Below are 13,854 nucleotides of genomic sequence, written 5' to 3' on the forward strand. Positions count from 1 at the left end.
TGTCACCCAGGCTGGAGTACAGTGGTGTGATCTCAGCTCACTGCAGCCTTGACCTCCCATGCTCAAGAGATCCTCCCACCTAAGCCTGCCATGTAGCTGGGACTACAGGCATTTGCCACCATGCCTGGCTATTTTTTTGTGTTTTTTGCAGAGACCAGGTTTTGCTGTGTTGCCCAGGCTGGTCTTGAACTCCTGGGCTCAAGCAATCCACCCCACTTGGCCACCCAAAGTGTTGGGATTACAGGCATGAGCCACCATGCCTGGCATACCTGGGATATTTGTATAAGATGTAAATGCTTTTTATACAAAATTTTGGTTTTGAACAATGCCTTTGGAATTCTCTAAGTAACTGGAACATATAGTCAGCGGCTGCAAACCTTTTTTTTTTTTAAAAAAAACAACAACAAATTTGACTTTATATATAGACATCTAAATATCATTTTAGCTATATCTGATTAATAAAATTGAGATTCAGATACAATAATATCATTTTAGCAAAAGCAAGAAACAGGCCAGGTGCAGCGGCTCACGCCTGTAACCCCAGCACTTTGGGAGGGTGAGGCGGGCAGATCACTTGAGGTCAGGAGTTCGAGACCAGCCTGACCAACATGGTGAAACCCCATCTCTACTAAAAATACAAAATTAGCCAGATGTGGTGGCGCGTGCCTGTAATCCCAGCCGCTCTGAAGGCTGAGATGGGAGAATCTCTGGAACCTGGGAGGCTGATTTTGCAGTGAGCCGAGATGGCGCCACTGCACTCCAGCCTAGGTGACAGAGTGACACTCTGTCTTAAAAAAAGCAAGAAACTCATGTACACACACAAAACTCATGATTTTTGCATGTGGCTTATAAAAGGGTTTGATGGTAATTTCAAAAGATAGCTTTCAGAAATGTATTGAATTTTAGAAGTGTTACTGTAATAATAATGGCTTTCACTGACTGAACATTTGTTGTGAGTCCTTAAGCACTCGATATTTAAAATCTCATGTAATCCTAAAAGTAACTCTGTGAAGAGGTTTTTTGACGAGCTACATTTTAGAGGCCTGGAAGCTAATGGTTAGGATGGTTATCCAAGATGTGAACTCAGATTTCTCACACTCCAAGGTCCATGCACTACTGTGACGCCCATCTTGAAAGACAAACACCAACTGGTTGTGTTCAACTTACTATCGTTAAGGCCAGTTAGGGCTGTTCATTGTACGACCCCAGGAGGTGTCACTCATCTCCTGCTCATAGCATATTTGGATAGTTTTTATGACAAATTTCTAGCAGATGACAGTAAAGTGTCTTGAGGACGGGGAAGTCTTTAATTCACAGTTGCTCAAAAGTTGAAGGTTGGTCTCAGTGTGCCATGGTCACATGTAGAAGGCAGAGCCCTGAAACTGGAGGGATTCAAAACCTTGAGGAGCTTTTATTTTATTTATTTATTTTTCTGAGATGGGATCTCCCTATGTTGCCCAGGCTGGAGACTTTGTATTACTTAGGATCTGACACAATATCTCACTTGCCTTCTTTCTGTCTTTAGAGTGAACTATATTTTCCCCTAATCTTAGATGTTAATTTAGTTTCACGGAACAAGCAACGTACAGTATTAAGAATCAATTGTATGGGAGATGCTATGGTAGGCCCCTGGCAGGAGGAATGAGGATGGGGAATGAGAAGGATCCGGGGTAGGCATGGAGTGACATGGTGGCGGTGGGAGCTCAAGAGAGATGCAAACATGAGTAAGATGTGGGCTTGACCTCAATATATAAACTGTGGAGGAGACCCAACTATGCAGGCTGTCCATAAGTGTTATAATGGTGGCAGGGGAAGGCATAAACAAAATCCCTGCGTACACAGGAGAGAGAGACATAAATTCTGTCTGGAAGAGCTAGAGAAGACTTCATACAGAATGTAACATCTGAGCTAACTCTTGAAGGATGGGGAGTAGGCCCCAGACAAACAGAGAAGAAAGGCAGGAAAGCCATGAGGTGACAGCGGTCTACGGCCTAACCTGAGAGTGAGCTACACATGTTGGGGTGGGTAGGAACTGTGGCAGGAAAAGCAAAGAACCTTGAATGCCCTCTTAAGACTGTAGATTTTCTATGGGCAATGGGAGTCACTGAAGGTTTTTGAGCAGAGGAGTGGCGTTGTTTGGTCTTTTGATTTTCCAGGGGTGGCCCCTTTGGTGTGTGTGGTCATTTGGCAGCGTCGGCCATATTATGTGGTGCAAGACTGTGCTTTTATTTTTCCTTTCCAGGGGAGCCCTCTCAAGGAAAAGAAACTTATTGTGCATTTATCCCCTTTTGTCCAGTCTTAGTTTGATCCTCTGTTTGCCATTTCCCCTCTCTTCCCTTTGATGTTCTTGGCAAGGGAAGAGTTACGCCATTGATATCTTCCTATTGACATCTGTGTCAGGTATTTGATTCCTAATACCACATGATTATTCTTTTTGATGAATCAATGGGCGAGGGAATAAGTTACTCTCACTGTCCATGGGTTGGAAACCCAGGAAAGTTTAGGAATAACAGAGTTGAAGAAAGCAGCACATAGACAGAGAGGTGGGGCGTGCATCGGAGCAGAGGACAGCTCACCGTGGTCGGAGGAGGTCTCAAAATAGAAGGTGCTTCTCTTGGGATTCACACCACAGGCCTTGGCAGGCAGCCCACCCTTATCGTCATTAATTTCCTGAGTTCAGAATTGGGCACCACATCCTGGTGTTAAGCTGTTAACCTCCAGCATCAAGGCCACAGTCGCTGGGGAGAATTCCTTTCTCAAGCTGTGGCCTCGTCAGAGTTGTCCTCTGAACATGCCACAAAGGGTGAATATTCCATCCAGTCCCACGATTCTGGAATTCTATGTATACTATGTACCTCCCACGCCTTTCCTCCAGGACACGCACACACAGAGCAAAGCCTTCCTGTAGTGGGCAATGATGCTGCAATTGCAAAGTATGTATATGTATGTGTAGGTGTAGGTGTATGTATATTTGTAAAAACAGAAGTACATGCATACGTGTATGTGTGCGTGTGCGTGCGCATGTGTACAAGGGCATGCGTGTGCATGCGCACACAAAAAAATGTAAGCTTTCAATGCATAGAACACGACTTTCCTTTCAGACCTTTTTTTCTTCTATTGCCTGAAAGTATAAAACCTGAAATAATGTGGATAGTTTGAGGAAATCAAGGATGTTTCTAGAGCCTGGTTTTTCATAGGCTCTAGAAACAGAGCTCTGTTGGCTCTAGGTTTCGAGACCGGTTACAGTTCTCAGATCCAGGAGTTCTTTAGACTTCACCCAGTTTTCCTTGCTATGTACTATGAAATTACAGCCATGCCATCAGTAGAGGGCTCCCTCAACCTTAGAAGCTGGTGAGAACGCTTGAAGGCCACGCAATGTAAACGCGAGAAAAATGCGGATCTGACTGTGAATTTAAAATCCAATGCCCCAAAGTACTTTTGTAGGGAAGAAACCCTAACCCATCCTGAAAACAGACCATTTCAGCAAGAAGGTATTTGTAGTGTTTACACTACATGACACTGTTTAAATTCCTGGATCAAGGTCAGCATAATGTTTATGCTTAGAGTTACACATAGCTAAGTTATTCTTCAAAGAACGCAAGAAGCAGGGCAACTCCCTGACCAATGGTTTAATTGTTTCTGGACGCGTCACTCGTGTTCCTAAACTCAGGGGTTCCTAACTATCCAATCACAGAACCATCAGTCACCTTCAGTTCCAGACCTGGGCCAAAGCTTTGCAGATGTCAGATCTCGGTTTGGCATTTATCCAGATTTGTGCCAGCTAAACGTCGAGTGTCTGGCTGATAAAGCACCATGTCCATGTGTTGAATGCCACTGTCTGCTCAGGTGATTGCAACTGGCCAGCTGCTCTGTGTTAACATTGAGAAGGCTGTGTGGTGGATATGCAGGCAGGGGAAGGAAGCTGGACACTGCTGAATCAGTGTTTGTCTATTGGTTGATATCTGTCTTTTTGATAATTTTTGAGACAGGGTCTTACTCCTTCACCCAGGATTGTGCAGTGGCACAATCCCGGCTCACTGCAGCCTCCACCTCCTGGGCTCAAGCAATCCTCTTGCCTCAGCCTCTCGAGTAGCTGGGCCTACAGGTGCACGCCACCACATCTAGCTAAGTTTTTGAATTTTTGCGGAGATGTGGTTTTGCCATGTTGCCCCGGCTGGTCTCGAATTCCTGGGCTCAAGCCATCCTCCCACCTCGGCCTCCCAAAGTGCATGAGCCACTGCACCTGGCCTAAAGTTAGTATCTCGTGAGAGTATTCTGATTTTCCACTCTGAAGACAAAGTGGTCTAGGATCCACAAGCACGTGTAAGTCAGAATTGGAGTGTTCTTTCCCTCGAAATGTGCTAGATAACCACTGTCCTGGTTTTAGGATTGAACTCTTTTCCTTCTCAGCTCTAGACAGCCAAGCACACTCCATTATTATAACATCATCTGAGACATATTACAATGAATGATGCCACCACTTGCTTGGCCTCGGGGATGTGTCCCTGAGGAAACTGCAGGAGCACACCCCAAATTCCTTGACTACATTTGGGAGGTATCTTGCGCTTTTAATTGGGGGTGGTAAGGAGACACCTGGGCGGTGGGTGAGGTTTCCTGATGTTTTCAAATTCCGGGGAAAAGGAGACACCATACTGTGACCAGAGTCTACCTCTGACCCGTCTGCTATCAAAATGTATCAACCACAGCAACAAAGCCAAAGAACCACCTGCAGACTGGGGTGTGGAAGGGCTTGGGGACTGGAGGGAAAGCGGAGTTCGTGAGGTCAGGGTCCGTCATTGTGAACTGGATAGGTTTCCAAGAAGCAGCACGAGTCCTCTTTGTGATAGAAAGGTAAATGCACACAAGTAGAAGCCTTGGGGAAGCCACTCCAGCCCACTGCAGTGGGAAACTTAGTGATTTCTGTTTGTCCTGGCTTCCTCCATTCAGATGTTTCTCATCAGTTACGTTCAGATTGATTCCATTTGCAAAACTCTCCTGGCAGTCTCGGCGGAGCAGGCTTGGTGGCAAAATCTCTGGCATTTTCTGATCCTGTCCAGGCTCTGCTCTTCTTGTGTAGTTTCTTGGCGCTTTGGCTCCCAAGCAGAAACTGGCTAAACAGAGGCTGCTGCTGAACAAAGCCAAATGTAAAACAGAACATTGGAACGCCAAGCGGAGTGGTTTTGCTAAATGTGGGGGCTGGGAATGGGCAGAGGACAGTGAGGGATCAGGAAAGGGAGGGACCTCCTTAGAATCGGGCTGAATTATGCCCTGGTGAAAGTCTGTCACGGCCCCATCATGTCCGCATCCTCACTCATTGTGCAAGATCAAAGGTTGCATCCTTTCACTCTCCAGTCTCACTAATGAACACAATATTTGGGTTGCACCCATTTCCTGGTCATGAAAGTGTATGATCCTCGAGGCCCTGACACCTCTCTTCCTTCTCATTATCCATCAGCGCCCCCTCGTAGTCTCTTGTCAGTTTCCTTCTCGGCATCCCCCTCCCCAACCGCACTGTCCCACACCTGCCCCATCTTTCCCTTGTCCACTTGATGCTAACATTTCCTGTACTGTTCTAGAGGGTCCTCATCCTCCCTCTCTTTACACTGCCGCAGCAGGGCGAGGAGGTCCAGTTGGAGAAACTGCCAGTTCCTCTCTTCCACTGTAAGGAGTGGGGGAAGGATGCTGCTGTCACGGCCCCTTGGTTCTCTTTTGCAGGGGCTGGCAGCACGCATTCTGTTACTCTGGCCCTTCATCTTGCTGTCTGGATTTAACTTCCCCACGAGCAGGTCACACAGTCTGAGCTTCCAGTGGATACCTGAGTATCAGGAAGCAGGGAGCCCACTGGTTTTAAGTCCAAGATGTTTATGGAGTTCAGTAAAGTGGATTCACGCACACATGCACAGGCACATGCATGCACACAGTAACACAGTCTTATGGTCACACAGTTCAAAATTCAAAAGGTGCAAAGAGGCAGAGAGTGAATGGTCTCCCCTTTGTTTTTCCCTAGCTTCCTAGTTCTCCTCAGCAGAGGCACCTGTGTTTACGCATCTCTTCTTCTGGGCGTGTTTTATACACATTCACACAAATATGTACTTACACTCACATATTTCTTCCACAATCGGTAGCATACCATAGCTATGGTTCAACACCTTGCTGTTTTGCACTTTTAAAAATGGCTGCATAGTATTTTTTTTCTTTTTTTGAGATGGAGTTTTGCTCTTGTTGCCCAGGTTGAAGTGCAATGGCGCAATCTTGGCTCACTGCAACCTCCACCTCCGGGTTCAGGAAAATCAAGAGATTCTCCTGCCTCAGCCTTCCCAGTAGCTGGGATTACAGGTGCACGCCACCATGCCCAGCTAATTTTTTTTGTAGTTTTAGTAGAGTTGGGGTTTCACCATGTTGGCCTGGCTGTTCTTGAACTCCTGACCTCAGATGATCCACTCACCTTGGCCTCCCAAAGTGCTGGGATTACAGGCGTGAGCCACTGCGCCCGGCCATGGCTGCATAGTATTTTTTTTGAGTGAATTTCCGTAATTTATCTAACTAGTCCCGTACAGATGGGCATCAGGTTGTTTCCAATCCTTTGCTATTATAAAAAATAAAGCTGACATTTTGATCCGCACATCTTGTGTTTATTTCCCAAAGGCTCAGGACTCAGAGGAGAGAGGAGTGTGGTCTACACTTCACATCTCTGCCAAGCCTGGCACTGGATTTGAAGTTCCACACCACTGAGCCAAACACATCCAGGTCTGCTTTTTTGTTCCCCTTAATTCCCTCCAACTTGCCAGCATACACAGAATTTATGCTACTAATTTTGGTGTTCACTAAATTAGGTACTTTTATGCTTTTCTTTATCTTTCTCTGCCTAGACTCTCTTCCAACCCGGGGATCTGGTGGTAAGCAAAATGATATTCCAGCAAGTGACGCCCCTAATCTCCTAAGGATATAAGGTATTGAATTTCCTACATTCATGTAGTGTGTTGTAATTTGCAAACCACCATCACATAGCATTCTTTCACTTGATTTTTGTACACATTTTTGAGGTTGGTAGGACATCTTCTAGATGAAGAAACTGAGGCTCAGAGGAACTGACTTGCCCAAGGTCACCGAATTGGTGAATGGCAAAGACAAAACTCAAAATCAGCCCATCTAACTCTCTGCCTGCTGCTCTTCTAACATGTGCTGACCCTTTAGCACACATATGGCATCAAAGTCAGCTCTCAATTTGCAATATGGTGGGAGGCTGAAGTTCTAGCAAATTCCCCTCCAGATTTTATTTTCATCACCAGACAGAGCGAGGCTATTGGGAATTATGGACCAGTATATCCACAGCGAGCCACTGGGATAGTGCACAACCTAATCAGGGCAATGCCAGTTGTCCAGGGAGCAGGAGAAAGTGTGCTGGAGAGGAGGGCCAGGACTGGAAGCCTCTGACCCAAAAGCACATGCTTGATGTGGAGGCCAAGGCATAGGTTTACAAGCCGGGCAACAGGGAGAGGGGAAAGAAATGCACATTTACAGAGTCCACTATGGGCCGTGCTGACCCATTAATCACTCCCAGAACTTGGGAAGGACACTCACAGAGATAGGCCAAGGCTGTGCCGGTTCACACCAGGTCTTGTGCTGCTCTGCCCAGCAGATGGGGGACATTCTCAAGGGTGGGCAAGGGGCTTCATAAGTGGTGATGCTCAGTGCTGAGGGATAGGTTCTGGGCTCATCTCAGAGCAGCCTCTTCTCTCTAGAGACTCAGGTCTAGCTCCGTGTGTGTGTGGCTCTGCCCTTTGTCAGAACGAGGTTTCTTTTCAGCAGCTTCTCAGCTCTGGGAGCACATGTTTCTGGCAGTTTTCTGCATCTGTTCACTCTGATGCTTGGATGTACTACTCAGGCTGCAGAGAGCATGCTTCGAGGGAGCTGTGGACGAGGTTCAGCGGTGCCAGTGCTGCAGACAGCAGAGCAGACCCCTGGGAGGCAGGGGCTATTGAACAGGCGTGAACTCTGGGCACGCTCCTGAAAGAGAAAACCATACTTTCCAGGGGCATTGCTGAGTAACCCCAGGGTATCCCGGGGCTGGGTTATCACAGGCCCAGATGCTGAGCTGAGGACTTTAGAACTTCTTCTATAGGCAGGGGAATTATTGAAAACCCTTGAGGAAAGAAGTGACAAGATTAGACATACATTTTAGAAACACTTCTCTGTCAGTGATTCACTCATTTTTTCTTGGAACACTGAGATCATTAGCTATGGACTGATTTGTGTCTCCCCAAAATTCATATGTTGAAGCCCTGACTCCCAATGTGACAGTATTTGCAGCTGGGGTCTTTGGGAGATAATTAGGTTTAATGAGGTCCTGAGGGTGGGGCCCTTGGGATGGGATTAGTGCCCTTCTAAGAAGAAACTACAGAGAGCTCCCTATCTCTTGTCCACACACATGCATGGAGGAAAGGCCGTGTGAGCACACAGTGAGAAGGTGGCCATCTGCAGTCCAGGAAGAGAGCGCTCACCAGAACTCAGCCATACAGACTCCCTAAGCTCAAACTTTCAGCCCCCAGAACTGTGAAAATACATTTCTGTTGTTTAGGCCATGCAGTCAGTGGCATTTTGTTACAGCAGCCCAAGCTAACAGAGACAATGCATTACCACATGGCCAACACTAGGTTGGCTCCAAATATCCAAATATCCAGCAGTGAACAAAGAGTCTTTGCCCTCATGGAGCTAGCAGTCTAGTGGGGTGCAGGGGGAAGCATTAAATGAGCAGTAGTAATCCCGACACTCTGGGAGGATGAGGCGGGTGCATCACCTGAGGTCAGGAGTTTGAGACCAGCTTGGCCAACATGGCGAAACCCTGTCCCTACTAAAAATACAAAAATTAGCCAGGGGTGCTGGCACGTGCCTGTAATCCCAGCTACACGAGAGGCTGAGGCAGGAGAATCACTTGAACCCGGGAGACACAGGTTGCAGTGACCCAAGGCTGCATCATTGCACTCTAGCCTGGGCAACAAGAACAAAACTCTATCTCAAAACAAACAAACAAACAAACAGAACAGTCGACATGAGATACACAGAATTGTTAATTATGAGAGTTAAAGGGACCTCATTTAGACTGGAGGAGATAGAAGAGGACTTTCTTAGGCTGAGACCGTCAACTTGAGACCCTAAGGACGAGTTGGGAAAGCCAGGGGAAGCGGGGGAGAGAGCATCGTAGGCTTGGGACTGGCATGTGGGAATCTGCTAAGTGAGAAAGGGCTTGGTGAGCAAGTGACAAAAGAAAGTGTCACCAGAGGGATAGAGTGGCGTAAAATGACTGGGAGCTAGTAGGTGGCAGTCCACAGAGGAACTTGTAGGACTTGTTAAGAGGTTTGGATTTAAAAAAAAAATTCTTAGTGCATTTGGAAACCATTAAAGGGTTTCAAAGCGTTTTCAATGGAGAAGTGAAATGATCCAATTTTCTTTTCTTTTTTTTTTTTTTTGAGACAGAGTCTCACTCTGTCAGCCAGGCTGGAGTGCAGCGGCATGATCCCAGCTCACTGCAACCTCCGCCTCCCTGGCTCACGCAATTCTCCTGCCTCAGCCTCCCAAGTAGCTGTGATTACAGGCATGCGCCACCATTCCTGGCTAATTTTTGTATTTTTAGTAGAGAGGGGGTTTTACCATGTTGGCCAGTCTGGTCTCGAACTCCCGACCTCAGGTAATCTGCCTGCCTCGGCCTCCCAAAGTGCTGGGATTACAGGTGTGAGCCACCACGCCTGGTCCCAAGGAATTTCATGTTTAAAAGATCACTGAGTAATGTGAGGATGGGATTAGAGGGAATGTGAAGTGAAATGGGAGAGGGCCATTGAAGCCATGCTGGGTGAGGGGATGGAGAGCCCCCATGAAAACAGCAGCAATGGAGATGGAGAGAGGAGTTTGCATTTGAGTGCCAGTGGATAGGAGGGGTGGAGAAGAGGGGGAAACAGAAGATAGGTCCTGGCCAGGCACAGTGGCTCATGCCTGAAATCCTAGCACTTTGGAAGGCTGAGGCAGGAGCATCACTTGAGCCTAGCAGTTGCAGTGAGGTATGATTGCACCACCACACTTCGGCCTAGGTGACAGAGCAAAGACTCTGTCTCTAAAAAAAAAAAAAAAAAAAGAAGAAGAAGATAGGTTATAGGTGTAACAGCTGGGAGGAAGAGAGTGAGTTTGACTTTGAGCAAATTGAGTCAGGTGGGCAGTCGGAAACATACTGAGCCTGTGCAGAAAGGAATTATCACAGCAGGCCTGACACTGCTGTTCACAGAAACACCTGTCTGCAAGGTTGGCCCTTGGCTGGTGTCTGGGAACTTGGCTCTCAGAGCATCCCTAGTTAACCGTTAACTGATAAGGTGATTCCCCATGGCTAGACTGTCTGTGCAGACAACACAATTTATGCCAAACACCTACTTTCCATCTGAGAGTCTAGAATTTTGCTAGGCAGAGAGTGCCAATGTGACCAGCCCCCAGTTAAGACCTTTGGGCACTAAGTCTCTACCGGGCTTCCCCGCACAGAAATGTCACACGTGTGTTGCTGCATTTTTGTGGAGGGACAGTGGGCTCTGTGGGACCCTGGTGGGACGGAAAGAGCATAAGGAAGTCTCGCATGGGTTCCTCTAGACCCTGCCTGTGCCTTGACCCCTTATGATCCAGCCGTGTGTCCCCACCACAGCAAAAGGATAAAGCCTCACCATGAGCTCAGCTGTGTGCTGAGTCCCAGGAGCCCTTCCAGGGAACCTCCAAACATGAGGTGGGCATGGGGCCCCTGACACACAGCCTCTGGATTTAAATTTGGGAGTAATCAGCAGATAGGAAAAAATGGAAACGATGGGGGTGGATGGGATCAGCCAGGAAGAGTGAACAGAACCCAGAGGAACTCAACAACTTAGGGATAAGCAGAGGGAGAGGGCATGCAGAGGAGGCCGGGATGCAGGCACAGGATTGAGGCAGGTCTGTCGGACTTAGCACAAGGTCATCGATGACCTTGGCAACACAGACCCGTAGGCAGTGGTGTGGGGAGCTGACTTGTTAGGGCGTGAAGAAGGGAGCGGTTCTCTCAAGTATGACTGTGGAAGGTGCACAGAGGTATCAGAGAGAAATATGGGGAAGTGGAAACATTTTTTAAAGGGGAAAGGGAACATGATCATTTTTTTTCTCTTCCTGCCTTATGGCAGGCTCTCAGCTAGACACGTGTCGTGCAAATGAAGATGAGATGTGGCCTGGGACTCACAGTGTATGGTCCAGCAGCAAAGATAGAAGGAGCCCAGGGTGCTGAGTATTTGAAAAGTGAAGTGCAGGCAGGGCATGCTGGCTCATGCCTATAATCCCAGGACTTTGGGAGGCCAAGGCGGGAGGATCACTTGAGGTCAGGAGTTCGAGACCAGCCTGGCCAACATGGTGAAACCTCATCTCTACTAAAAATACAAAAATTAGCCGGGTATGGTGTTAGGAGCTTGTAATCCCAGCTACTCAGGAGGCTGAGGCAGGAGGATCGCTTCAACCTAGGAGGCAGAGGTTGCAGTGAGCTGAGATCGTGCCACTGCATTTCAGCCTGGGCAACAAAACCAGACTCTGTCAAAAAAAAAAAAAAAAAAAAAGCGAAGTGCACAGCAACATGAGGGTGCTTAACCTAACCTGAGGGTTTCTTTGAGGGCATGACCTTTAATCTGTGACCTGAAGAATAAGTAGGAGTGTGTTAAAGGGGGAGAGAAGAAAGAGGAAAAGGAACATTTCCGGAAGAGGAAAGAGTATATGTGATGTTTGCAGAGAGAAGCTGTGTGCTTTGGAAGAGCAGCAGGAGCTCAGGGAGCGAGGGGAGAGCGGAGAGACATGACTGTGAAATGCGGGAGTGAGAAGACACAGCACCTGCGAACACTGACGGGGAGCTGTCAGCAGACAGGGAGGGGCTGAGTCTTTGGGAAGGGAGGGATTGTGGAGGGGCTGAGTGCCTTGAGAGGGTAGAGGGCTGCAGTGAGAAGGGATTAGTTTTGACAGTGGGAAAATACCTCATCATGTAACAGAAACAGAAGGAGAAAGGATAGATTTTTAAAAGGATGGATATACAGATAGTTCTCAATTTATGATGGTTCAGCTTACAATCAATTGTTTGACTGTTTGATGGGTTTATCCCAATGTAACCTGATTGTAAGTGGAGGAGCGTCTGGGCTTAGGACGATTCAACTTACACATTTTTGACTTTACAATGGATTATTGGGATATTAAATGCATTTTAGTCTTATGATATTTTCGACGTACGATGGGTTTATCAGGGATGTAACTCCGCACAAATTAAGGCGCATCTGTAGCTACAAGCAAGATTTCAGGATTGGCGATAAGAAATGAACAGGGTTTTTTAAATGATGATTTCATTTTCTTGTGGTTTTTTTTTTTTCCTCACCCTGTCCTGCTTCCTGAGATCTGGCACATTTGTAGGCTAGGCTTTTGGTAACGTAGGTCCAGATGGAGGAAAGGGAGACATTTTTTCACATCCTTACACACCAGAGACAGGCTAGCAGGAGGCCACAGTTAGCACTGCGCAAAGCCTACTCTCTTAGGTATGCTGTCCTTGGTCCTGTCCCTGTGAGGGCTTTCCCCCTTCCCCTCACCCACCTTTGGGATCTGAAGAGCCATCTCCATCTAACAGTGGAGCTAGAAAGAACTGAGGGAGTGACAGACCATGTCAGGGCCACGCGCAGGACTCTGAGCAGTGGTGGAAACTGAGGAACCAACAAGGAGGATGAGGTAGAGAAGCCGGGCCATGAGGGAGCCTGGGCGCGTATTTATTTATTTATTTACTTTTGAGAAGGGGTCTGGCTCTGTCGCCCAGGCTGAAGTGCAGTGATAGGATCACGGCTCACTGCAGCCTTGGCCTCCCCAGCCTCAGGTGATCCTCCCACCTCAGCCTCCTGGGTAGCTGGAACAGCTCTGGCTAAGTTTTTTATATTTTTTGTAGAAACGAGGTCTCACCATGTTGTCCAGCCTCAGCCTCCCCAAATGCTGAGATTCCAGGCATGAGTCACTGCGCCTGGCATTTTTTTTTTTTTTTTTAGACCTAGGTGTTTAAACCTGATGATGTGCTGTGCCCTTCAGAGAGCTGGAGGATTAATTTAATCAGGGGGAGGGGTTATCTTCTGAGTCTTCATTCCCCTATGGATTTGGCAGAGATTGGAACATGCCTGTTGAATCCAAAATAAGGGAGAGTTATAATATTCCTCTAGATTCATGTCTATACGTGGCCTGTAAACGGTGAGCTGGTGTCCCCTCTCCCTTCCATGATAAGAGATACGGTACTGGGCGCCACTTAGCAGTGGAGGTGAATTTGTTTACTCACAGTAAAGCGTAGCAGGGCGATGACCTGGAGGAGCATGGGAAGTGCAGAATGGTTCTGTGGATGACCAGTGGTAAAGCTGAGAGGGGAGTCTGCTTGGGTTCCTGGACAGTTTCCATCAAGCACTGTAACTTTATGGTGGCACCAGTGTGCTCAGGGCTGGGATTCCCCTGGGGTGTGGATCTGCTTGCTAGCAGGATGACATGAGAGGTGTGGAGAGGGGAATGGGTGCCGTGTGAGGCTCTGCCTGCTGAGCAGCACAGAGAGTCAGTGGGGCAAGGGCACTGAGAACACTGGCAAGATTGAGGTGGAGATGCTGAACGTGGAGTCCAAGCAGCTCAGGGAAAGAGCTGGAAACAGAGGAGCAGGAAAGACGGATGGGGGAAGGACATGTGTGGGTGTGGTCAGGGCATGGGGAAGGATGCACTTATGAGAAAGATCTGGGCAGATGGGAGGTTGTGGTTGGGGAGGAGGAGATTTGATGTAGGACTTCAGAGGTGGAGCAGTTCTGAGTAATGAGC

At 47.7% G+C, this 13,854-nt stretch overlaps 1 long non-coding RNA gene across 1 annotated transcript in view; it reads left to right on the forward strand.

The window, feature by feature from the left end:
- The window catches only part of LOC112607095, a 31,643-nt gene that overhangs the window by 16,400 nt on the left and 1,389 nt on the right, over positions 1–13,854 (forward strand). Inside the window, exons 2-4 of the long non-coding RNA XR_003115736.1 lie at positions 6,646–6,747; positions 6,870–6,950; positions 10,679–10,756. This is a non-coding gene — a long non-coding RNA (uncharacterized LOC112607095). The remainder of the gene's footprint in view (positions 1–6,645; positions 6,748–6,869; positions 6,951–10,678; positions 10,757–13,854) is intronic.

Source organism: Theropithecus gelada, chromosome 14 (assembly GCF_003255815.1).
Source record: "Theropithecus gelada isolate Dixy chromosome 14, Tgel_1.0, whole genome shotgun sequence".
Taxonomy (NCBI): Eukaryota; Metazoa; Chordata; class Mammalia; order Primates; family Cercopithecidae; genus Theropithecus; species Theropithecus gelada.